Genomic DNA, 23,166 nt, shown 5'->3' with positions numbered 1-23,166 from the left:
CAGGAAGATTAAAAAAAATAGCAAGGTTGTGATTTGTCTGTTAAATTCAGCAGCATTTTTTTCTCTGGGGATCCTAGAAAACTCCCTTACTACTTCTTCAAAAGAAAAACAGAGACAGATGAAGGACCATCTATGAATTAAAGCTATAGGCTACAAAATATCTGGTATCCTGGGTACAAAGAAAAATGCCTAGGGACTGATTCTCCATGGTGTTACTCTAATTATATATCAGTGCAACACCACTAAAATCAATAGCATTTTTATCAGTGTTTAACTAAGTTCCCCCTAAGTTGTGTGGCCGTGCGGCCACCCAGCAGTCTATCAAGTGCCATGCACTTCAGGTGCCCTTCCCTCCACTGCCGCACTGCTCCTGCCCTCTGCCTTGGAGTCCCTGGGCAGCTGCTCCTGGGAGCCTCCTGCTTGCTGTGCAGCATGGAGGGAGGGGGGGGGGAGATGCTGATGTCAGGGTGTCCCCCTTCTCCCCTCCCCTGTACTTCATCTCCACAGACCTGGGGGTGGTGGAGCTTGCTGGTAGCTGCTGCTGTGTCCGAACAAGCAGGCTTCAGACCGGTGAGTGCTGATCTACTTAAAGGGGCAGCACATCTCTCTCTCACACACACAGTATGTGTCTCTGTCTCTCATACACACAGTCTTTCACACTCACCTCCCAATACATACTTGTATTTTTGTTGTTTTTGTTTCTTCTTGATACTTCCTGCAATGCACATATATTTTCTGTAATTTTATTCTTTCAAAGTGCTGTTATCTGAGTTTTTGACTGGTCTGTGCACTTCATAATTTTTATTTTTCTCTTACACTTAAATTTAATGCTTTGAGTAGTGAGATCTAAAATGCCTAACCTGTCCTGGCTGGAGTAATTATCCCTATGGGAACTTTTTAAAAATATATTATATCTAGGGTTTTTGTTTCTACTGGTGGCACACATCCACACATTACCTCGATATTGGTGCACATAACAAAATTCATTCAGCACATGGATGGAAAAAATTAGAGGGAACATTGGATATTACTCACAATTCTCAGTGTAATACATGGGCAAGTTTCCATGGGATCCTGAATGAAAGAGAGAGAATTAGCTCATTAAACATCTCCACTCATTTCTGGGATTCCCACAGCTACCACACAGTCTGAGCCCACTTTCCCACCCTTGCTATGTTATCACGGTAACGGCAGGCACTCACACTTAGAGTGCCTCCTGGTAAGCTGGTGTGGAACTGTGCCTCATTTTCTCCTAGTAGGAAATTCAGTGAGGCTTGTATACAGTGAACAATGCCCCTTCAGTGGTCTGGTTTATTTAATCAACCACCAAACATTGTACGTAAGCAAACCTCCTTCTGCTGCAAGTCCCTGAACTTTTTCACTGCCTGAAGCTCTGCTCTCTCTACCCTACTAACTCATGGTATTTTCCAGGTCTCCCTGCCTGAAATGTATTACAGTCTCTCTCCTACAGAGCTTTTTCCTCTCTAGATTCTGACCTCCTGCCTGAGTCCTCATAACCCTTCATAAGGCCCCACGTGTGCCTTAATTAATTCACTACCACCCAGCTACTTATCCAGTTATCCACAAGTGGAGCTGGGTTGGCTCATTCCCCTTAGCAGAGCCTGTCACCGGGAGGCTGGATGCCTGACCTCTCAGAGGGCCAGCCCCCATGACAATCACCCATCCTTCTTTAATAATAAGGTCAAAGTTTCCAAAGCTACACATAAAAGGGTGCATTGCTGAATGCATACACACCAACTGCACCTGCAAAATCCAGACTTTTCATCCCCAGATATACTAATTGCACCACTAAGTTCCACACACAAATGCCAGTTTGTGCATGCAAATGTCCACCTGCCAGGAGCTGCGACTGATTTGGCTATGCCTGCATTTTTAACATGTCTCCTACAGTGCCCGAGCTATTGATGCTTCTCTATGTCAATGTCCCTGGTGGTACCAGTTTAAAAAACACCTAAACATAACAGATGAATAAATGTCTCTTGGGGTAAGTAGATTATAAAACAGACTCCTCCCTCGTCATCTCAAAATCACATTTCATTCTTCTGTGAAGAATGAGCAATACCTGTGACAAGCTAGCAATGAGTGAGGTTGTGGTATAATTGCCATGTAAGTTCAAAGTCAGCTTCGTAGCTTTGTTCCTCCATGTGAGTTTTTAGAACTTGTAGATGAATGTTAACATGGCTTCTACTTTCCCTGGCAATTTTATAAAATCTGTGTTCCCCATTGTTGAAAACTACCAGAAGCAATGGTATGTAGGCAAATCCTGCCCTTCTGTACTAGTAGGATTTTATGTTTGTATTTGTATGATTTAGAATGAAGGATAAAGAATAAATCAGATAATAATGTAGCCTGTATTAAATGAATTGGTGTATGATTCGATCATATCTGGCCAGCCACTCTTTTTGAATAGCAGAAAGGAATGGCCTAATGGGCCATTTGGTAAAGATGCATCTGCTGGAATCTGTGCCTGGGCTGATTTCAAGGCAGTAACAGATGTTTTAAGGTCACTATTTTATTGAAGGCTTAGCATTTTAAAATCAGTAAAAGAATGCCATGATTGTTTTTCTTTTGCATTGCAACTTGATGTTCCTGTTCAAAATGTTCTGTGTAAATTAATTCTGTTTTGTGTGTAAATGAGGAATGTGTGTGTAAAGAGAAAAGTGTGAAGGCCATCGCTGAACCAGATGTACGAGGGAGGAACCAGAAACAGAGGCAAGGGCACCAAGAGGCTGCAACACGCCCCTATTGAAGCATCAGAGGAGGGCAAATTGACGACTCTAAAGATGAGACAGGCACCTATCAATGGGGACAAGATAACCGTGATAAAGAATGAGAAGGACAATTTAAGAAAACAAGCACTTGTCAAACAACAGTTTATTACAGCATAATGGTGCAGAACTCATTGATCCCAATGAAGGAAAATTACTATGTAAACAGGGTGCCTTGCCATGAAACTTTGGGTTCGTCCTGCCAAGACTTCCCCAGAGCATCGTGTCGCGACTGACGGAACCCGGCTCCTCCCTATCATGACCAATCTAGCTGGCCACTAGGTTGATCCGGATTCTGGACTGGTAACTATAACATCGACTGGTGGGACAGTGTGTGGTGTGATTGAATGCATATGCTAATTGTTATATCTTCAACAAAAGTGGTGTGTTGCCTTTTCCCCTGAAAAAGATCCTGTGTGATTCTTATAAGCATAACACTTCCACTGAGTAGACTTGGTAGACCTACAGTATGTCCAGAGGTACTAGGTTTGCTTCCAGGAATAATCTTGACATCCCACCTCTGATGTAATTAGCACAATTGCAGATTTTCACAAGGGATTCTCTGCTCTTGTCAAAATCTTTACCATAACAGCCTTTGAATTACAATACAGTAGTAAGTGTATCACAATGTTCAGCAGAGGATGAGATGCAGTAAGAACATCTCTAAATGAAATTAATTAGGCTGGTTAATGTTCATGGAGACTTTGAAGCTGGAAAGCAGTATACAAGTGCTAAATTATAATTATTAACATGCCAGATCCTGAAGGTCTTATTCAATTTTTGCCAACTTCTTACCCAGGCAAGTCTCCCATTGACTTCAATTTGAGGTTTGGCTAAATAAGAAGTTAATACAGATTTCAGAATAAAATAATAAACATAGATTCAACTAATACCCACGCAGATGGGTGTGAAAAAAAAATTTCACCTTCCTCACTACTCAATTTTCCTGGAAAATATTAAGCTGAAAAAGTGTTTGAATCTTTTTTCAGACATATTAACTGTTTACCAAAGAAACTAGGGGTTTTTTAAAAGAAAAAAATAGCTGTAGTAAATATAGCAGGGATGCTCTCTCTAATCCCTTCCCTGCATACCTCCCCCAGAAAAGCTTTAAAAACCAAATCTTATCAATAAAAAAAAAAGACAACTTCTTGGAGCAAATCACCTCTTGCAGTTAGCTGCAGAATTGTGCAAACATTCATGGCTTTTGCTTTCCAAAGTGCAACGTAGTGAAGGGATACCAAAGGATGCTGTGAAAGGATGCCAAAGTGATCTTCCTAGCATTTATCCCTAGAGAAGATCCAGTTCTGCCCCCATTAACTTCTATGGAGTAGGCATTTGCTCAGTGGCTGTTCCCCCAATTTCGACAGAATATAGAGCTACTCGATCTAAGCAAAGATGGCAGAAATAGTCCCAGAGTAAAAACATCAATAAAAGGGCTTGTACATCGCCTCTCCAATGTACAGCAACAGAGTTGTAGAGGGGTGATGTCTAGAAGTGAGAAGTGAATTCAGTCTTTATGCACATTGGCTTCTCTACTAGGATGCCAATAATAATATTCCTTCCTGGTAGTTATAGTGCAGGTGGTTTAATTACAAAAATAAGGGACAAATCCTGCTCATCTTAGTCATGTAATTCCCAATGAAGTTAGCAATTCTTCTCACATAAGACAGTCGGGATTTTGATTGAGATCTTGTAATTTCCTTTTTCCCTGGAAAAATAAAATAGTTTCTACAGACTCCAAAATCTCTATTGCGATCTTGAGAGCAGTGACCTGCAGGGAGAACACTTCAAGTTGTGAGCTACAATAATGTCCAACCTTTCCAGATTTTTTTTTTTGATAGGCTAGCAATTCTTCCGAGACCCCAAGGATTTGTACAGGTGTAAACAGAAGATGCAGCTATTATCCTGAATGCCATGAGAAGAAAAGCTAAACTTAAAATGAGGTCCTTTTGGTTCTGCTTAGAGCCATGCTAAGATTGAAGATCTGTGTGAAATGGAAATCAGCCAGTGCAAGAGGAAACTATGCAGATTTCATACAAAGAATTTAGAATATTTGTTAGCAATTGTTAGCAGATTTCAGCTGCATTCTAGTCCTTGCATATTATTATAGGGCCATAATAGAGCAGGGCACCTTAGAGTCAAATGAAAGTTCTGAGCCCTCCTTTGCAAAACTTCCAGTCTGCATTTAGACATAAGACAATAAGTGACAGCAGAGTGGGAAGAGAGGACAATAGTTAAGATCACATGGTAACTTGGGTTGATTAGAATTACATAGCAGCTGACCTTCTAAAGAGTGTGTGGATACCTATGTGAACGCTTTCTTGTATAACACATTTCTACCTCCAAATTCCAGATTATATATTAAAAATAAATCATCTTGGAAAACAGATACCCCAGCACTATGCATCACTGTAAGATTTCCCTATTAGGACTGCTTGTCCTGATAGATTGGCTACATAATCTGGTCAGTTCAGCCCAATTGTTTTAAAAGGCATTGCTCTTCTCAGCATTGCATTGCCTAACTGATTTAGGAGCCTAAATCTATTTTAAAAAGTGAAATAGGCACTTAGGAGCCTATGTCTCATTGAAAGTCAAGGGAACTTATGCTCCTAAACTCAAGATTTTTAAAAGAATTTAGGTTCCTAACTCCCATTGGTTCCAGTGGGAAGTAGGCCCCTAAATACCTTTATAAATATGGATTTTAGTGCCTACATCACTTTTGAAAATGAGATTAGCTTTCTAAGTCAGTTAAGCATTGCAGTGCCGAGTGGAGCAATGCTTAAGTACCTTTAAAAATCTGGGCCTTCACTTTTAGCTTCTCCAAACACCTTCTGGAATTGGAATGAGATAGAGGGGTTTAATTAATTGAAATCAGGTGTTTCTTTCCTTCTTGTTTTTAATATTAAACCTTTTGGGGAGAAAGGACCTCAGCTGAAATCCTGGCTCCACTGAATTCAATGGCAAAATTCCCTGGTCTTTAAACTGTGGCATAAAGTTGAGGTATCGGCACTTACTTACCATGGCGCTAGGCACTTCCTAAAAAACCTGAGCGGGATCAAGTGGATAAATTAGATTGTGAACCATCTGTATTATGCGCACCAGTGTTAGTGCTAAACAAATAATAATAAAGAAACTTCATTTGTTGAGGGGAAAGTAAATTGTTAAAGGGTGAGACCAATAAAAATTTTCAGGGAAAAAAGGTCTTAAATTTGTAGGGCATTTTGAAGACTTTGTTGGGAAATGTTTAACTTCTCCAATACAGCTTAATTGGGGGGGAAGCATCAAAAACTATGCACAATGATAGCTTTCTATTTAATTATTAACTATAAAAAGAGGATACAATGAAATGAACTGTCAAGTATAAAAATCCTTTTAGTATTTTCTTTTCATGTTCAAAATCTTTGTTGTGTTAGAGCATCCATAATAGCTTTGCGTCAGGTTCTCTGAGACTTTTCCTATAATCTGTCCATAGCAAATCTGCAAACACAGAGAATACCGCTTTAGCATGAGCAGTGCTCACTGCTAACCAGACCACCATTCTAGCGAGTAAGGAAACTTTGGGCAATTCTGTGCCTCCCTCAGTTCTGATCATTTGCATCATCCTTTACTGCAACCTAGTACTTGCACATTATCATTCACAGCACAGGTCACGTTTGAAAACTTTGGACAGTCCAGGATGGCATTCCACATATTGCTCCTTCTGTTTATCCAACAAATAACTTGGGCTTGGTCTAAACTATCAACTTATGTCGGAATAACTATGTCACTCAGGGGGTGATCCTGACCGACGTAGCTATAGCGACCTAACCCCGGTGTAGACAGCACTATGTAGAAAGGAGGGCTTCTCCTGTTGACATAGCTACCACCTCTTGGGGAGGAGGAGTACCTACACCAACAGGAGAAGTTCTCCCATCAGCATAGGTAGTGTCTTCACTAAGCACCACAGCGGCAGTGTTATAAGTGTAGACAAGTCCTTTGTTCTGACTCAAACAGCTGAACTGCCCTGAATTCAGGCCCATTGTTCCAGTATTCTTTCTAGTTTTTCACAGCTAATTAACACCACAATGGGATAGATCCACCCAAGTCCTTTTTCAACAAACAGCTAACTTTTGAACAGCACCAGGTCTGAAGTCCATAGCATCACCAGAAAATAGCAGTCAAAACCAGTTGATGTTGATCCAGTGGCCACTATATATTGAGCCTCTACAGTTTTACATATTGCTTGCAAGTTCTCTATCACTTTTTTTTTTCAGTTCAATCAAGTATTCAGACAACAAGTTGTTTTTACAGCTTGTCTGCATTAGAGAGATTTACATTGGTATAACTACATCAAGGCTCACTAACTGCAGTCATCAACAGGGCTGCACCATAGGAAAGTGGGTGCATCAAAGTAATTTACCTGAGTAAGTTGTCTTGGTGTAAACCCAACTTTATGTCAGTGCAGCCCATCCACATCAAGAGTAAGAGGCACCAGTGTTATTGCATTCACAGAGTTATATGGATGCAAATTTCTCTAATGCAGACAGGGTCTACATCTGGGATCTTTGGTAGTATTGACTTTAGCATGGCCGCTCTTGCTACATTAGAGATTATCTAGTCAAAAATCTCAGCAAGGACAGGTTGGTATTAGGCTCCTTGTCACCAGTACTGCAGGAAGGCTTTTGCAAAGTGGCTAGTTTCACAGTGTGCTCTGAAAATTGTTAGGCTGGATTGTTGACCTAGATCTTTAGATCTGGTTCTTGCAACCTTTGCCCTGGGCAACAGAGAAGTACTGTTGTCTTGGGTGTATTTGGATCCTAAGACATCAAGACCTTAAAGATGAAGAACACCAGAATCAAACTGGAAGTCAGTGGGATATGTAGAGCAAAGCCTGCTAAATACTGCAAAGAATATATTGTCAAACAAATTAGTCAACAACAAATTGCAAAACTCCAGGAATAAATTACAATATTTGATAAATAATGTTTGACCAGGCCTAATACAGAGCGCTGGCAATGTGTTCTTAATATTTTTCCAGCTAAAGAGGGTTTTATATTTGTAACGTTTTATCCCAACTGGGAACTTTTCTAACTTACACTTAAGGTTGCACAATTACTTTCCCATCAACACACTCAAAAACCTAGGAAATCCCTATGTAAGGAAATGTTCTCATCCAAAGCATCCACACAGTTCTTGTCTTCACAGTTTCACACAAAAGTATATATCCATGTTCTCATCCTACACCACAATCGTTTTCCTTTCCAATAAAAGTCGACACCTATCCACCATCCACACATCTTGTTTCTCAAAAGCACAACCTCAACTCCAACCTTGAAGTACTCCGATTCCTGGGAAATATCTATTTCAAATTCCATACAAGAGATAAGAAGTATTTTGAACAGGAAGCAAATAATGAGCTCTGTTTTAATAGAACTTAATAGACTGTTTGCTTATAGCAAATGTGTAAAAAGATAAGTGTAAAAAATTAGATGAAAGATTGAAGACAACGTGTTTCAGAGATGGAGAGGTTTGTATTGGTAGCATCAGCGTTGTAGCTTATTAAAGCAAAAACTATATGGTGAGAGTTAAAGTTGTGCATTTGATATTGTGGGATTGGATGGATGGGACTTTTGTGCATGGCTCTAGCTCTATCCGCATGGACCAGAGCTGGGGAGGCATGGTATGAGGCTGGACATCTGGGCACGGAATGAGGCTGGGAGCAAATATTCATGTATTCACTCTTTGAGCTGTAAGCCTGTTGGCTGTTTTTAAGAAGGGATTTATCATTGGCATCCTTTGGTGTCAATAGAGTTATGCGAAAAAAATGCTCATAATTTCGTTACTTTACTTTTATAAATAAAACTTACATGTGTCTGAGATTTAATCTGAGCAATATGGGCCTCCATTTAGAAAGGTTATAAACAAATCATTTGTTAGCTAGAGGGATCCAACAGAAACAATAGACTATGAGTCTACATTTTTAAAAAATCATTTTTGACTCTTTCGAACTTCTAAAGCACTGAACAGATTTACCTCTACATCTTGAAATGCTGATGCCTTCCTCAGTAGAATGCCTGCTATTTGTTAGGCACATCACAAAGTCTAGTATAAATTCCTTCCAAGCATCTGACGAGGCGTCACGTTTGTTGCAAGACAGTGTGTCAGTTCTTGCTGCTTTTGAAGGCAGGCTTCTTGTGGAAGAAATATATAAATATATATTAAGGAAGAATGGTTTAACATAACATTTTAGGAATAAATATTCATTTCCAGCTGCAGAGTTATATCTGGAAAACGTATTTCAATACCTTCTTATTGTTAAACGCTTATTTTTTGAATGATTGCTGCTTTTTACTATATTCTTCCTCCATCTCATGCATTCCACATTGGGCAAAATTATCCCTTGCACTGTAAATTATGTGGGCTTTGTGCAGGGAAATAAGCAGGAATGAAGTTGACTGGAATAATGACCACAAGTCCCCTAACCCCCCTATATAACTATTGCAGAGAGTGTGACATTTTAATGCATCCTTCTCTGCCAGTATTAAACCCACAACATGATTAAAACCTTTCTGTATCTCTGCTTTTATAAATGCAAGAAACGGATCAGACAAGGGCCAGCTCCTTTGACTGTCTATTTATGCAGACAAAAAGGGCGGCTTAATAGGAGTCTGCCAAATGTTCCACATGAAGTGTCGCACACAAAGGCCGCAATTCTGAAAATCCATGCACGGTGCACAGCAGGGGGCAATTAAGTTGTCCTCAAGAGCAAGTATGAGCAGAGAACATGCAAGGGTAAAGGTAAAGTGAAGTTCTGGGCAGCGTCACCTGTATCAAAATAAGTCTCTCTACTCAGTAGTGCGCTCCCTGCTCACTAGAGCTTATCAGATATTTCTTATGAAAGAATTGTGTGTGTGTTTAACTTATTTACAATTTTTCCATTATTTTCAATGAAAGAACAGAACCCAAGCATTTTTCAGCTTCTGATGTGTCAAATACAAAATACATAAATAGTCCATTTTTAATAGAAAAACTAGGAAATTTGAAAAGAAACACGACAATAAATATAAGAAAAAAACATTTTTTAAAATGCAACCACACTGGTGGGATGTCAGTGGAGAATGAGCATGTTTTCAAGTCATGAGCTGCGGCGTGATCCACAGCATGCAAACAAGGCATTCAGTTCTGTATTCCTGCCTTGCTCCTGCTGCTAATCAGGAGACCCTTCTCCCCGGCCTCCCTCAATGAAGGATGAAATCCCCATTTACACCCAGCTAATCATAGCAGCAGTATGCAGGATTAAACCTAATCTGAATGAAAACAAGATGGAGATGGCAAACCAGATAAATATGAGGAAACAAACTCTTATAACTAAACTAAAGAAAATTATTTATTTTCCCCCATGTTTATTTTAAACTGGAAACAGTCAAACAAATTCACAAACAGGTAAAGAATGGAGGTCTGACCAATTCCCAACAGAACTGTGCACGGACAATGGCCCAGATCCACAGCAGATGCAAATCAGCATTTACACCAGCTGAGATCCTGGCCCATTGCCACATCTGGAGAAGTCTTATGCATCTGATAAATGTCTGTACCTGCATAATAGGTGACTATTCACTTAACACACATAACTAGGCATATAGACCCACCAGTGGGGCTCACTAACTCTATTTAGGTTTATTCTAACTTAATTGTATAGAGAACATACTTATGGGTTTTGGCAGTGACATTAACTGAACTGTGCTTTGTGCAGTCAGATTTACATCTAACACTTCTGGGTGTTATTGCCAGCTCTGCTCCTTTTGTCCCAAACAGTCTTTGTGTTGGTTTGTTTTTTATTGCAGTCACAGCTAAGCCATACAACACAGTATTTTCTTGACAGAGTACAAAGTATGTGAAAGCAATTGAAGGTCGCATGCATTATAACAAAATAAAAGAATGAAATAGCACATCTATTCTGAAGTTCTCAGATATCCAGCGTAGTACAGCCTGGGTGATTTCAGTAAGGATAAGACGAGTTCAAAAGAGAAGGAGGTGTCTTAATCCAGCTGCTCCTTTCAACAAGTACAATAACGGGAACACAGGAGTCCAATTCCCCTTTCTGCCTCCGCCCCCCCCATATCACTGCAGCAGCACAAAGAGGTCAGAAATGGCCTCCAGAGAATACTCCCAGCATGAAAGCGTTCCCTGTGTGGCATATCTTCTGCAATAGGCTCTATGCCATACACCATCACAGCATAAAGATATCCTGGGAGGATAGGGAGGGGCAAGAGGAGGTTTGATAGCTGTGTTCTGGCTCTCTGGGTGACTGACAGGCCACAGGAGGCCTTTGCAGGCAGACAGAGCATAGGGTTCTCTAAAACACCATGGTTCTGAGCAGACTCCCATAGCTCAAGTGTTTGGGGAGCATTACAGTGGCTTAAAGAAGCTGATGCAGCACAAAGCAGGCAGAAAGTTACCCTACATGGGCAGCCAAGGATTTGCCCAACAGAGGGGAATCCTTATGGGGCACAGAGCTGGCATTTCTTAGTAATGTGTGTGGTGGCAAAATACCTTGTTCACTTCAGTAGGCTCAGTCCTTTTTAGCCTTAGAGGCTCAGGTTTGGGGCGGGGCAAGGCAAATCCTTATAGGTGGCACAGGGTCCTGCTACTCCTCTCCTCTGTCAGTCCCTTGTGCTTGTTTTCCTTCCCTTCTGGGAAGGTCTGGTGTCTTGCTGCAAACAGCCTACTGACAACTTCCCTACTCCTCTCCCTCCCTCTCCTACCACCCAGGGGAGGGTTTTAAAAGGACCCAAGTAGTTGGAGTCAGCTGAGCCTAATTGGTTCCCCAGCAACCCCTTTTCCAGATGAAACTTATTGCCCCCTGGTTCTCTCTCCTCAGTGGATAGGGAGGGGCCTTTTAATCCCGTGGAACTAATTACTACCCCCTTTTGTAGCTGTTTGTCCTGGGTTTACCACAGTGCATAAACTAACACACCCACCTGTTTCATCCCCCACACATCATTGACTTGCTATCTGGATTCTTGTTCAAATTCACCCTCCTCTTGGGGTCTACTTTTGTTCTGTTGCGTAAAAGGCTTAAATTCAGCAACAAAGCCCTGAGACAGGACTCCACTTACAAACAGTTCAGCATCAACTTTAGTCCCATTTTCTCCAAGGCAAGTTATTCACTTAGGGAGATGGATACTCAGGATCTGATTCTCCACTGCTGTGCACCTCATGTACTCACTCACATTTGATCAAAGTGAGTATACAATACTGTTAAATCAAACTCATCCAGTCACACTAGTAGTGGCATTCCACACCTTTGAACAAATGTAAAGCAATGGAGAGTTGCTGAGAGAGCACTTATGAGACCCATCTGATCTAGTTACCAAGCTAAATCAGCAGAATACCTCTGCTCCCCCTCATAGGGTTTTAACCCTGACTCTCAGGGCCTAAGCACAGAGACATTTTAAAAAGGCAGTGTCAATATTAATTCCTAGTTTCATTGTTTTTAATCAGTGAAAAATTAAGATGCTTGGGGAGAAATTGTGCTCTCTGTTACCCCTGTGCAACATATTGACCCCAGAATGTTCCAATGTAATCGTAAGCAGAATTTGGCCCACATTGTAATTTTAATAAAAGTTTTCTTTAGGATATTTCATGAACGGGTTCTTTTCTAATCAGAATAAAGATTTCCTCTACCTATTATTGCTCTATTAGTCATCTGTGCTAGAGGTAAATAAATACCCTGTATTAAAAATATAAGTAAAAGCGCAAATTGTAAGTTGCTTTAAGATGAGAGTAGATTCAATATGGTACTTTTGATTGAATATTTTTATTATCTGACCTGGCTTCTCAGCTTGGTCTTTGGTTAGAATGATTCTCTCCGAAAAAAGCAAATTCAGCCTTGCTGTAAGCAGCTGCAAGTCCATCAATACTTTAAAAATAAATTAATCTTGTGCTAAATTCTTCCCTCAGCTACTCCAATGCAGCATTGAAGACAATGGTCTAAATTCAGACATGGAGGAAGCAAGGGTAGCTCTTTTGAAAAACATCTGCTTATGCTATTTGGCTGAAAAGATTCAATTATGTTACTGGAGTTGTATGGAACTGAGAGTATAATTCTAGTGGAATTTGGTGTTCAGAGAGGTTTCTCAGCTCAACATAGTTTTTATTGCACTTATCTGCTTAGCATGTTTTGCCTGTGGATTAAAAAATCAACATTGTCTAAGATCTGTCATGTTGGAACTTTTTGGAAATAATTAAAATTTCCTGAACAGTTTCAGTGAAGCATTTATTGTTTGATTCACAAAGCAGATTTTTAGTTACTTTCAAAAGAGACAAAAAGTTTCTCATCCATATTACAGACAATTCAAGGCAATTTTGATAATACCCATGAAGACAAAATTATATTTTCTGTCCAGGGAAAAAGGTAACGAAGTTTACTCTCGCAAATGATCACAAATATATCAATTAGGAAAAAAAACTGAATTTACCCTTGAGGAAGTACGGAATCATACTTTTTTCATAAGTGAAGTTTTTTGGGGAAAAAGACAGTTGTAATGAATGAAGAGCTGTGACCTGTCTTGGTTAGCTGAGCTGAGTAAGTGTGATATACTGATAGGGAAAAGTACTTGAACGTGTCATCTACCACACAGAGAGAGTGGCACCAAATTGTGGAGTGCTGTGAGAGATTATGTTCAAGATACAATATATGGAAAGTCAGAACAGAATGAGGTGACAGCAGCTAGACAGCAAACAAAAGGAAAACCTGCAGCATGCTGTCTTTGATCTTGTTTTCAGGCAGAAAGCAACCCACAGTAAGGCTTTTATGATATTACAGAATCTGCAGGGTTTCCATGCAGAGTAGGATAGCTAGTTTTCAAGAGAGGGCTTGAACCAGGAAGAGTTCTGCGTACAGACCTCCTGTTAACTTCAGCTGGAGTTCTGTGTGCAGAGTGCTTGAAAGACTGGCTTCAGGAACAGTAATCATAACCGAGAAAGTTGCATAGTGAAAAAGTCAAATGTATACTGAAAAAAAATTAATGAATTGTGAACACTATTGCTAGCTTCTATACAAATGTTTTTATTATATGGGTTATAAGCTGTGAAGAACATATACATTTTTAAATGATACCCATTAAATAAGTGGCTGTATGAACTTCTGAGAGGAGCCATCTCTGAATTACTAAATCCATATAAAAAGGGTTTTGAGGGCAGATATAGTACTGGCCAGGGAAGTCCTGTTAGCACAGCCCTATGAAGAGCCAGGAAGAGCTTACAGGCACTGGGCTGCCACATGGAAAGCCATATGCTTCTAGCAGAACAAATAGGGATGATGCCTGCTCTAAGGGAATAAAAGCAGAAATCACCTTTTCAGATTTTTTTTTTAAATATCATCTTACAAGTATGTAGTACCTGGGATTCCCAAAGCATTTTACAAATAATAGATTCAGGTCCATCTTAGGTACCCACAGGAAACTCCCAGTGATCTGAGAGCAGGACAGGCCATGTATCTATAGGAATCATTCCATTCATCTCTAGAATGCAGCTGCCTCTGAATTGGAACACAGCAGTTCTTTAACAGCATACAACAATTTAGGCGGAAAGCAATAGTATAACATCTAATTAAAACTGAAGGGGGAGCAGACTACATGTACTTCTAAAGGAATTTGGTCGGGACACCAAAGTTAGTACCACTACTCCTGTGTAAACTGCCAGGCTCTTTCATGATCAGCTGTGGTCATGGTATTAGTCTCTAACCCAAAGATGGAAGATCCAGTAGAACATTCTCTTTGATATCATTTTGGATCATTGGTTCTGTTGGGGTACCACTAAAACCAACTAAATATCAAGGCCCTAAAACACATGCACTTCAAAATTGTAACAGGGAAGATTACTAACAAAGTATTCAGAAATATAAGGCTTTGGACGTTGAGTGAGAAAAGGCCCCCGAAAAACCCTTGTTTGCAGATGGTAAAGAAATGTTGCCATTGAAGGGTCATAATGTGTTCTACAATCCCCTCCCCCCAAATAGAGTAAGGGGTAGTATTACATACTGTCATGATATACTAACATCAGATTGAAAGATAAACATGATGACTTGCTGAATGGTAAGATTAAGAGTTCTGTTAGTTATCATTTAATCATTTAGAATTATGACTAGTAAATGAGTTTAGATATGGTAATACTTGGCCCTCAGCCTTGCTAGCGTGAGTGTGGTTTTGCCAGTTCTTCCCTTTTCATATAGGTTTGCTGATTTGCTTAAGATGATGTTATTGCTGACAAGACAAAGTTGCTGGAAGTTTTGTGGTAAACAAATGCAAAAATTGGTGACAAGAAGTCCTTTTTTACTGGGAAAAGTCAGGAACATGGAACATGACAGAGAAATTGTTTCAACAGCAAAAATTGAATAAATGGAAGCTTGTGCCTATGTATTATAAGGGTTCCATAAAAATGCTTACCGTGCTTGAAGCTGATTGGAGAAAGGTAAGGAAATGAGTAGTGAGGACCCAAGTGAACAAGGCCCCAGATTAGAGAAACAAGGGACCACAAATTGAAGGAATAGGACTGAAGGAGCAGATCAGGGTTCAGAGGCAGGGATGACCACCACGAAGTATAGGAGAATTTCCCAGTGCTCCAGAATGTGGTAATTTGGGCTGCCCTACCAATTCCATCTTATCTGTTTATCATTTCACATAAATATGTGTTCAAATATTGTAAGTGACAATGATTCTGTCTGAAATTGTATAAATAAACGCGAAAATTGATTAAGCCTAAATTGGGTGGACTTGTGATTCAGTTTCCCACCTTACATTCTCAACAGTTCACTTCTGATTCATTGGGGAAAGAGCCACCAATTAAATCACAATACATAGTGGTTCATTCTGGTGTATTAGCTGATTAGCTTTGAAAAACAACCCTTTGCGGGGGGAGGGGGGGGAGATAATTGCTTTAATGCATTTTTGGACGAGCTTAGAGTTTCCAAATTGTTTCCAAGCTTTTCTCTCCATATAATGGTTATAGCGCTAAACATTAGTGAGGTTGAATCAGTGGAGTAATGACAATGAGCAAGGAATGAAAATGTTAAACTGACAAATAAAGAGGTCAATTACTGAAACAGATGAGGAGACAGAGGGCAAATTCTAATAGCAAGATGTAGCTGGTACAATTATTAGAGCGGTGTTCAGAATCAGAATTGTACAGCAACTATAATGAAAAATAGAGGACACAGAAGACAGCAAGAAGACAGAAGGAAAATAAAAAATAACTGGAGGATATAAGAAAAGGAGGAAAAGAATAAGTGAACTAATGCAATGTCTTTGAAAAATGGCTTGGTGTTGGAGACAGAAACATGGACTATATTGTTTTACTTAAGCAGTGATTAAGTGTTGAAGCGAACAGCTATCCCCACGCAGTCCTACCCACTGTATCAGAAATCAGAGTCCCAATCATCCCCCAGACAGGCAGATGTAGCTCCCATTCACTGCAGTTTGATTTGGATGTGTGTGTCTGTGGAATGAGGAGCCCTTAAACTCCCTTTAAAATTAATCTCTTCATTAACATTTATATTAGAGTTAGAGGAAGCATGAGTTTCTGATATGTAAACACACATCCTCCATTTACAAAGTTTCCAGAATACTCCCTGATTTTTACTTATGTGGGACCCACCCCTTCATCCTTGTTCATCTTCCCTGGCTGTTTAAATAAGAGAAGTGAATGGAAAATGAGCAAGGAAAAATTAAGATTGAGTATGAGGAAAAGAATTTCACCACCATGGGTCATGTTGTCTCCTATGCAGTTTTTCACATCTAGGGAAGGAAACCCTATGAGTTTCAGCAGACAGAGTTACCTCTTCATTACTCCAGTGTGTGCCCCTGCCCTGTCATAATGAAAATGGGCAAGCCCCTTAAACCAGCAGATTGCCCAAGGACATCTGTGCTTCTTCCCCTCTCTCCCCCCACTCCCGCCCATAGCAGGGCTCCAGCAGAAATCATACTGCCATTGGCTGACTTCCCCTTACAGCTACAGAGAGTAGTTAAGTGTGTTAATGCTGTTTGAAGCACCCTTAACTCCAGTTCAGATATCCAACTGCAGTGCTGCAGGGTCAGAAAAGGGGCATGCTGCAGGGAGCAAGGCTAAGATCCTCAGAGGTATTTAGGCACCTTACTCCAACTGATTTCATATATTTAAATACCTTTTGGGGATCTGGGCCCAGCTGCGTTCCAGCTCCAGCTCCAGCCCCTGCCTCTGTTCCTAATAACCACGGAGGCTTGACCTCACAGACCTCTGTGGGACAAGCAGGGCAGAATCCAGGAAGCAAGGGAGTATGCTGCAGAACCCGCACTATTCCTCTCTGCACTCCCACTTGTGTTCCAACTGTTTGGGCTCCCTTCCACTCATGAAAATGAAGAGGAGAATCTGTCCCAGTACGAATGGAATCTTCTCTCTAGAGAGGCAGCAGTAGCCCCATTGCTTGAGCAGTTCAATTTTTTTTTTTTTTTGTAATTGGAGTTTTTATTTACAATGTGGATTTGCTGAAACACAGTTATACAAGAGCCAAAGCCTCAGCTTCTTCATAGATCCCACCACAGGACACATTGGTAGCTACTAGGCAAGGAAAAGCACCAAATATACCGAAGAGAGCACTCATGCATTGGCAGGGGACGGAAATGCTAACCTACCTCTCATTTTGATGATCAATCACCCAGCACACCTACTGTTACATTCCGTTTTTGCAGATCTGCTAAGTGAAGACTCTAATACTGATATAGGTCTTGGGCAATTTAATTATCCTCCTAAAAATAATTTTAAAAAAGAAAAGGGAAGAAAGAAACGTCAAAAACATGCTGGATATGAGGACCATTTGACACTTATTCCCCTATCTCTGAACTAAGTGTAGTTGTTACTGTACTGGATTCAGGACCTGTCATGTCAAGCATAAGGGCATGAACTGAGTCATCAGGAGGCATCACCAGAAGTCCCATGATTTCATTCAGGTTAGAATAAAGAGGGCAGAGAGCAACTGAAGAGCCAGAGTATGGAGATATACAACTGGACACAATTTATATCATCTAATATCAAATGCTTCATAGTTTCCGTACCCCACTGGTTATAGAAAATGTGAAGCATTAGACATATACTGGCACTGTAACTGCAGCTGACATTTCAGACACACGTGGTGCGACTGCTCTAGAGTCTAGGGCTGGATCCTTAGCAGGTGTAAACTGGCCTAATTCCATACAAGTCAATAGAATTAGGCCAGCTTATACCAGCTGAGGATCTGGCTCTTCTGGGACCTGCTAATGAGACAAATCATTCAGTTTTGTACATTTTCCTGTACAGATCAACATTTTTTTGCTTTACTTGAGAGACACAGCAAATGTGTAACAACAAAAGTTGATGTCTCTCGTACTTTGTACTGATCGCTACTACTTGGTTTTCAGCAAAGTGCGGCAGATTTTTCGAACAGAAACTGTGCTACTATGAAACTTTGGGAAATTAACCACTATCCTAACCTAGTCGCCTTTGGAAAAACTCCAGTTTATTCCCAGTTGGATTGGGCATGTACTGATTATATTGTTAAATCAGGTCCTGCAACATACTAAACTCTTGTGGCGCACTGAGAACTTTAAATTCTCATTGAAGTCAATGGGAACCGGGGAGGATCAACACCTGATAGGACTGGGCCAAAACACGCACTAGTTTTTTAAGCAAAGTGACAGCAATTGTTGAAAATGTCACAATAAATACAATTTAACAATAGCAAAAATCTAATTGACAACTTCATTTCAACAAGAATATCGTCCTGGCATAAGTCCACAAAGAAGCAGTGAAAGCTAGGGAAAAAGAGGAAAGACCATTTTCTAATAGCCTAATAAAAGTGAAAAATATTAATATATTGTTAAAGTCAAACTTCCTTCCCCAGTTATGGCTCGGATCCAGCTCCGATCAAACGCAGCTGGTGTAAATCAGCATAGTTGCGTTGACTTTAATGGTGCAAGTCCTGTTTACATGTGTAAAGGGTCTGGCCCATTAGTTACACAGGAAAGGCTCAGTAAAATCAGTGTGTATTAGCTAGAAATTCAGTCTCTGAAAGTTCCTTTGAATAACGACATCAAAGTATATGTCATGTCACAAACCTATTAATGCAGCCATGTGACACCCAACTAAGAGGTCAATTGTGACTTTGCCATAAGCCTGGTGTATGGGGCAGTGCATTGCTGCACTGCCCCAGGAGCAGACAGGAAGCAATATTGAACTCAATCAAAAATCTACCTCTCACTTTCAACCTGCTCTGGGAGGGACATACTGTGCATCATCCCTCTATGTGGGGCAGCATACAACCCCTGGCATATTGGAGCAGCTATAGCGGCCAGATCATTGTGAAGGAAGAGTCAAGACTTCTTCCCTTCCCACCCGCATACATGGCAGGTGGAAATGAAAAACCTACAGATGCTGCTTTCTCCTCCATGCTGCTATTTATAGGTAGACACAGGGGAGAAAAGAGACCTTGTCCCCCCTTACGCTCAGGGCCAGACTGCAGCCCATCCTGTAGATCATGCCAGAGAATATTTTCCCCATTTTGTTGCCAATATAAAATTATTTTCTCTGTCCAAGCTTTGTTTGAGAAGCCTTTCATTCACTCTAGATGTACTCAGGGTGGGGAGGCTTCCATTTTCAAAGTGTTGGACTTTTCCCTAACAAGCCAGACATCAATATCCATTTCTCAGCATTTGCTGGCCGATTTAATTCATCTATCAATTCCAATATTGAACGTTTTTTGAGAGATCTTTGTATACAGAACTGTGGAAATATCTTTCCATGTATGTATTGTAATTTGTGGCAAGGAAGGATTAAAGAGAGACAGATTAGGTTTTGGTTGGCAGCCTCTCCAGCATTTATATGGTTAACTAAACCTGTTTTACCTACATACCCTGGTGTTCAATCAAACTGGTTTAAGATTTTGTTCAATAAAAAATTGTAAACTTAATGAGTTGGATGTATTCCTGGTGTTCTGCCATATTACTTCAATTTACTGGTTTAATTTAAAAAAAGAGAATACTCCAAACTCTTCATGCTTTATACAACAACTTTTTAAAGCCTGGGTTATGCCAACATCTAAGTCTTAGAAAAAAGCTTCCAGAAGGGAACATTTAAACAGACCAACTAAAAGAGAAGGAAGAGGGAGCAGGGAAGATTGGAAAAAAGAACGTGGTTAGATGGTGTAAATAGAGCTGGTTGGGAATTTTTTGATCAAAAATGCCTATTCATTGAAACCAACACAATACTCAACTGTACTTTTTGAAAACAATTTTAAAAAAGTCTTCAAAGTGTCACATTGTCCTGTTTCAGCATTTTTTACAATGAAAAATGCCCATTTTCAAACTGAGAACTTTTCATTTTGAAATATAAGCTAATTTCTAGAAAAAAAATGTAAAAAATTGTAAATGGTCAAAATCAAAGGCAGCATTTAAAATTTATCAGAACAAAATAGACCTGATTTGATAGACCTGATTTGAATTTTTTTTCAGATTTGCAGTTTGCAAAAAGGTTCAAGATTCTAACCTTTCGTCCTGTTACAGGATGAGAAAATATTTCAGAATCGCAAATTCTTGCAGGATGGGGAAACTGTTTCCTGCTCTAGGCATAAGGGAGGGCAAAGCAGCATGGTTTAGTGGATCAAATGCTGGGTTACCTAGTAGGGGCTCCTAAATTCCACTCTCATCTTTGATGTGTGCTTTATTATGGTCTTTTAACTGCTCTGTGTTCCCCTTTTCCCCATCTGCAAATGTGGCTAATAATATCTACCTACTCTTGTTATAAGTTGTTGTTTGTAGAAAGAACATAAGAAGAATGGCCATATTGGGTCAGACCAAAATTCCATCTAGCCCAGTATCCTGTTTTCTAACAGTGGCCAAAACCAGGTGCTCCAGAGGGAGTGAACAGAACAGGTAATCATCAAGTGATCCATCCCATCGCCCATTCCCAGCTTCTGGTAAACAGAGGCTAGGGACACCATCCCTGTCCATCCTGGCTAATAGCCAGTAATGGACCTATCCTCAACAAACTTATCTAGCTCTTTTTGGAACCCTGTTATAGGCCTTGTCTACACTGGCAAGTTTCTGCACAGTAAAGCAGCTTTCTGCCATGTAACTGCCTAGGTGTACACGCTGCCAAGCCACTTAGTGCGTAGAAACTGCACAGTTGCAGTACCGTAAAAAACTCACCCCGACGAGAGGTGTAGAGCTTTCTGCGCTGCGGTGCCAGTGTAGACACCCTGGTTGATTACAGCACTGCAATTGGCCTCAGGGAGGTGTCCCACAATGCCTGTTCTCACCTCTCTGGTCATCGGTTTGAATTCTACTGCCCTGCACTCAGGTGACCATCCGTCATCCCCACCCCCTACTTTCCTTTGGAATTTTGAAAGTCCCCTTCCTGTTTGCTCTGTGACGCGTGCAGTGGTCTCAGTGCATCCACGCACCAGGTGATCCCCCGCTTGGAGCAATGCCAAGCTGTGAGACCTCATCAGCATTTGGGGAGAGGAGGCAGTGCAGTCCCAGCTGCGCTCCAGGTGTAGGAATTATGATTTCACAATGCATGATAGAAAGGGGCCATGACTGGGACACACTGCTGTGCAGGGTCAAAGTGAAGGAGCTGCGGAACGCCTACCACAAGGCGCGGGGGAAAACCGCTGCTCTGGTGCTGCACCCACGAGCTGCCAGTTCTACAAAGAGCTGGACACGATACTCGGTGGCGACCCACTGAGAAGACCACTGTGGATACTTCGGTGGCTCGTATGCCAGGCGAGAGTGGACTGAGCCAGGAGGAGGAAATCTTGGAGGATGTGGAGAGGGAGGGGGACCCAGAGTCAGAGGACAACTCAGAGGTCAGAGATGCATGCAGCCAGGAGCTCTTCTCTACCCCAGATGAGGCTAGCCAGTCACAGCTGTCAGAGCTTGGCGAAGCGCAAGCAGGAGAGGAGGCCCCTGGTAAGTGGCTTTGATTTTGGGAATCACTGAAGCGAGTTGTTGGGGGGCAGGAGGGAAGTAGAAAGCAGGCTTGTGTCTCTATGATGCGCATACCACCACATGCCTAGTCTGAGTGGCGGAACCGGGTGTTGATTGACTCCCTCACTTCATGGGAATCTGCCTCAGATCTCCACGAAACTCTCATGCAGATACTGGGCAATCTGCTGCTGCAGGTTCTTTGGCAGAGCTGCTTTGTTTCTTGTCCCATTAACAATAACTTTCCCTCACCACTCTTCCACCACTGGGGGTGTGGGGGGACGACCAGTGCTGAACACAGGTGAGCTGCATAAGGGCCAGGGCAGAAGCCGCAATCTTGGAGAAGACCCTCCCTTGATTCCCTGCTCACCCTCAGCAGCGGGATATCTTCCATAATGGTTATCAGCCCCTTCCCCCCCGCCCAGTGCTGGCTCTCCCCAAGAGCCACATGCCCAGTGTACAGTATGGTCCTGGAACACTGATTTCCCTTGCCCCTGTGGTTACTCACCATTTTGGGGGTCTTGTGGTTCATGTGTGCTTGCCTGGGGTCAGCCAGTTAGTGTCGGGTTTGTGAATAGTGGCTGTATTTTAAATCACTGAATCAGTAGTCTGTGTTGCAAATATACTGCTTCTGTAAAATGTTTCATTTTGGCTTCACAGATATGACCTTGGGAGCCCAGCCTCCCTCTTTGTTATCGCTGGCTGAATGGCTGCGCAGAATTAGAAAGCAGCCATGAAAAACTAAAGAGGACTTTCTGTGTGACATCATGATGCACTCTGTGGCTGAAAAACAAGAATTGAAAGAGTGGCGGGACAGCAAGAAGAGGGACCAAAAGGAGAACGCTGAACACCAGAAAGAAGCCATGGAGCAGCTCTTAAACATTATGGAGTGCCAAGTGGACACGCTCCAGGCACTACTAGCACTGCAAACTGAGCAGCTCTGCGCCCATCCTCCCCCGCAGCCGCTGTCGCAAAACTCTTTCCCATGTGCCCCCCAGACACCACCAACACACTCTTATCAACTTCCTGGCTCCAGTCTGGACCTGCTGCATGCCACTCCTGCCCCATCACAGTCCAGCCCTGTGGACTCCCAGGACCCATCCCTCTGCAGTTTAGCCTTGCTGAAGAACAGTACCCGCTGCACTGTACTCCAAAGGACAAGGTTGCATATGATACCTGGACATACACAAATCTTTAACCGTCTCGGCACCCCACCTCCTCCTGGGACCCTCCCTTCCCTCATCCCCTATAATGCTGATGTGGTTTTTTGTTTGTCTCTCTCCTCCAGTAGTTGTTTATTAATAAAATAATTGTTTTGGTTTGAAAGCAATCTTTATTCCTTTAATTGAAAGCAAACAGAGCCCTGCAAAGCAACAGTCAATTTTCTTAAACCTTCACAGTGCATC

At 41.4% G+C, this 23,166-nt stretch overlaps 1 long non-coding RNA gene across 1 annotated transcript; it reads left to right on the top strand.

Moving 5' to 3' along the window:
• Positions 1 to 367: 367 nt before the first annotated feature.
• On the top strand, positions 368 to 3,016 carry LOC141982174 (uncharacterized). The gene is made up of 3 exons (XR_012637979.1): positions 368 to 570; positions 1,912 to 2,005; positions 2,660 to 3,016. It is a non-coding gene; the product is annotated as an uncharacterized LOC141982174 (long non-coding RNA).
• Positions 3,017 to 23,166: the final 20,150 nt, after the last annotated feature.

This window comes from Natator depressus, chromosome 1 (genome assembly GCF_965152275.1).
Source record: "Natator depressus isolate rNatDep1 chromosome 1, rNatDep2.hap1, whole genome shotgun sequence".
Lineage (NCBI taxonomy): Eukaryota > Metazoa > Chordata > Testudines > Cheloniidae > Natator > Natator depressus.
The sequence above is the reverse complement of the archived record's forward strand: the minus strand, read 5'-3'. Positions and strand labels throughout refer to the sequence as shown.